The following is a 4,029-nucleotide window of genomic DNA, read 5'->3' as shown; positions in this document are numbered from 1 at the left end:
GGGAGTGCGTGCGTGTTTGGGGTTGCTGTTCTCGCGGCCTGTGCCTGTCGGGAAGGCCCGCACAGACTCCGGGCTGCGGTCTTTATTCAGAACCTGCACGTTTGTTTGCAAGAAGAGAAATTTGTGTTTAAAATCTCAACTAGAGTCCAAGCTCGTTTGGCTCAGTGGATAGAGCATCGGCCCTCGGACTGAAGGGTCCCAGGTTCGATTCCGGTCAAGGGCACATACTTAGGTTGCAGGCTTGATCCCTGTCCCTGATCAGGGTGCAAGCGGGAAGCAAACAATTGATGTGTCTCTCTCACATCAATGTTTCTCTCTCTCTGTCTCTCCCCCTCCCTTCAATCTCTCTCTAAAAAAATCAACGGAAAAATATCCTCAGGTGAGGATTAAAACAAACAAACAAACCCCTCCATTAGATCAACATGAGTCCCCACTGACCTAAGCTGGGACAGCTCGAGCCTCGGAAAATGATGATTCAGTGGATGGAAACACTTTACTATAAATACATGAGGTCATCAGGATGCCGAGGAGGCGATGATGATATCACATTACATGAGATGAGATGATGAATTTATCATGACACATGAGATGATCAGGGGATCATTGTGATACATATGTGGTGATCATGAGATCATGATACATGAGCTGGTGAGATCTGTTACATGAGATCAGATGATGCGATCATGTTACATGAGATGAGATGATGGTGCGGTCATGTTCCATGAGCTGGTGGTGATCATGAGATCATGATACATGAGCTGGTGAGATCATGTTACATGAGATGAGATGATGGTGCCGTCATGTTCCATGAGCTGGTGATGATCATGAGGTCATCATGACACCTGAAGCCATGACCCGGATGATGCTGACGACGAGCCAGAAGCCTCCTTGACCTCCACTGGGGTCGCCGGGTCAGCACGTTACTGCAGAGTTTATAGGGAGAGACTTTTTTTTTTTTAAATATATTTTGTTGATTTTTCCACAGAGAGGAAGGGAGAGGGATAGAGAGTTAGAAACATCGATGAGAGAGAAACATCGATCAGCTGCCTCCTGCACACCCCCCACTGGGGATGTGCCCGCAACCAAGGTACATGCCCTTGACCAGAATCGAACCTGGGACCCTTCAGTCCACAGGCCGACGCTCTATCCACTGAGCCAAACCGGTGAGGACAATAGGGAGAGACTTTTTTTGTGATGTAACCTCAGGGGTTGGGAAGCCCAGGAGGGACAGAGGACGTCTGTCCGTCCATCCATCCGTCCGTCCGTCCATCCTCGGTGCTGGAAGGGGAAGCTTTGCTGATTCTCCTTCGCCAGGTCGGCCGAACGCCCGGGGAGAGAAGGCAGGTTCCTCCCCCAGGGGACCAGGGCTGGGAGGCGGCCTGCGTCGTGGGCAGAGGGTGGATGGGGCCCTGCCCCACCTCTTTCCAACTGTGTGACCTTGGGAATCAGGGAACCCTCTGAGCGCCACTTCATGCAACGAGAAAAGGGACGGAGGCCCTAGCAGCACCTCAGGGGACCCGGTTGAATGGAACCTGAGGCTGGAGGCCGCCTGACAGGCACTGGAAGCGAATGCCCCGCCCTGACCTGCGGGTCCACGTAGAGCAGCCTGGACGTCTGGGCACCATTTTTTGTTTGTTTATTTCTTATTACATATTTATACTGATTTCAGAGAGGACGGGAGAGGGGGAGAAAAACATCAGTGATGAGAGAGAATCATGGGTCATCTGCCTCCTGCACACCCCCCACTGGAGATCGAGCCTGCAGCCCAGGCCTGTGCCCTGACCGGGAATCGCACTGTGACCTCCTGGTTCACAGGTGGACGCTCAGCCCCTGAGCCACGCCAGCCGGGCCAGCACCAGTTTGAAGGGCTCCACGCGGCTCCCCAGGGACTGGCCGCTGCACGTTTCCCTTCCCCCATCCTGACCACCCATTTTGAAATAGTTAAAATAGCCTGTGGTTGGAAAGGAACGGCCTGCCCCCCAAGACTGACCACAGGTTCCAGAATGAAAAGTGGAGTGAAATGGAAGCTGGAACCGATCCGTGTCTGAAATGCAACTTTTATTATTTTTTCCCTTTATTGGTTTTTTGAGAGAGCGGAAGGGAGAGGGAGAGAGAGAGAAACATGGATGAGAGTGAAGCATCATTGATCGGCTGCCTCCTGCACGCCCCCAACTGGGGATCAAACTCACAACCAGGAATCAAACCGTGACCTACTGGTTCATAGGTCAACACTCAACCACTGAGCCACACCGGCCAGGCTGAAATGCAGCTTTTAAAATCCAAAGCTCAGGCCCCTTTGGTTTGGCGAGGCGCGCTATTGTAGGGATGAGATGCTCGCACGGGGCAGAGGAGGAGAAGCGGCTCCGGGCTCAGAAGCCCTGGGCTTGAACCCGGCCCGGCCACTCCCTGCCTGTTTCCAGCTCAAGCCATTTGATTTCTCTGAGCCGCGACTCCCCCTTAGCGAGTGAGGCATGATGCAGGTGGTGGGAAGCTGCTGTGCGTGTGAGAAGCCGTCTGTCAATACCAGCCTCTCTGCCGTGGCCGCTGCGGGGCTGCGGGTGTGGCTAGGTCCCTGGCCCTCCGGTGGCTGAGACGCGTCCTGGTGAGCGAGGAGGACTTACCGCAGTGGTACTCAACCTTCCTAACGCCGAAACCCTTTAATACAGTTCCTCGTGTTGTGGTGACCCCCAATTTTATGGTTACAAATTGAACATAATGAAAGCATAGTGATGAATTGCAAAAACAGTATGTGATTTTATATGTGTTTTCCGATGGTCTTAGGCGACCCCTGTGAAAGGGTCGTTTGGACCCCCAAAGGGGTCGCGACCCACAGGTTGAGAACCGCTGACTTACCGGGTCAGACTTGTCCACCGGGAGGCGCAGGACTGGAACCCAGACCCGCCGGGCCCCTCCTGCTCTGCCTGCGCCTCTGCGTGTTCCTGCTCCTGCGCTGAGTGTAGTCGTAGAAATGCGTTTACTTTGAGCGGAACTCGCAGGTCCTCCTCAGGAATGTAAACTAAATAAATAAGTGAAAAGCTAGTCAAGGAAAAGGGCTTGAGCGGTGAGATGGATTTCTCTTGTGTTTGTTAGATCCACTTAGGGATCCCCGAGACATTTAAATACTGCGGGAGGCCCAGGGCAAGGCGCCCCCGCGGTGGGACAGGCGGGCACTGCGTTCGTGGGTCACGGGGATCTGGCTCCGGGGCAAGGGCTGCCCCCCACAAGCAAACGTCCCCCTCCTTCACCCCAGTTGTCAGGCCCGGCCCAGGCATCGGCAGCGGCTGACGGTGGCTTTGTTTCCCTGGGGAATTCGGCAGCGTTGACGTCCAAGTGGGTGCCGTGTGGCTGCCGGGCCCGCGTGCCTGTGAAGGGGTTGAGTTGTGTTTCTAATTGAAGCGATGAGCAGTGGACATCAGGTGTCCATGCGAACAGGAGTGGTTTCCGTAGAGACTGCTGGACTCGTTTAGAAGGCCTCACCCCAGCCCTGGCCGGGGGGGCTCAGTGGGTTAGAGCGGCGTCCTACTACACCAAGGTTGCGGGTTCGATCTGGTGAGGGCTCATGCAAGAAGTAACCAGTGTTTGCATGAGTAAGTGGAACAACAAATCTCTCTCTCCCTTCCTCCCTCCCTCCCTCCCTCCCTCTCTCTCAAATTAATTAGTAAAAAATTTAAATAAATAAATACAAGACCTCACCCAGCCCAGCCAGTGTGGCTCAGCAGTTGAGCGTCGACCCAGGAACCAAGGTCAGGGCACATGCCCAGGTTGTGGGCTCGATCCCCAGTGTGGAGGCAACTGATCAATGACTCTCATCATTGATGTTTCTATCTCTCTCTCTCCCTCTCCCTTCCTCTCTGAAATCAATAAAAAAAATTTTTTTTAAAGAAAAAGGTAGGGGATGCCGTGCTGTGTGGCTCTGGGTCAGAGTGGTGGGTCTCACGCTGCCCACCAGCTGCCGTGCGTGGCAGAGGTGACTGGACAGGGGCCGCCTGCGTGATGCAGGGAGGGACGGCCCTGGGGAGGGGAGGGCGC

At 54.3% G+C, this 4,029-nt stretch overlaps 1 protein-coding gene across 1 annotated transcript in view; it reads left to right on the top strand.

Moving 5' to 3' along the window:
- Positions 1 to 4,029, top strand: part of ASAP2 (ArfGAP with SH3 domain, ankyrin repeat and PH domain 2) — a 77,511-nt gene that overhangs the window by 23,686 nt on the left and 49,796 nt on the right. The window lies entirely within an intron of this gene.

This window comes from Myotis brandtii, unplaced genomic scaffold (assembly GCF_000412655.1).
Source record: "Myotis brandtii unplaced genomic scaffold, ASM41265v1 scaffold247, whole genome shotgun sequence".
NCBI lineage: Eukaryota > Metazoa > Chordata > Mammalia > Chiroptera > Vespertilionidae > Myotis > Myotis brandtii.
The sequence above is the reverse complement of the archived record's forward strand: the minus strand, read 5'-3'. Positions and strand labels throughout refer to the sequence as shown.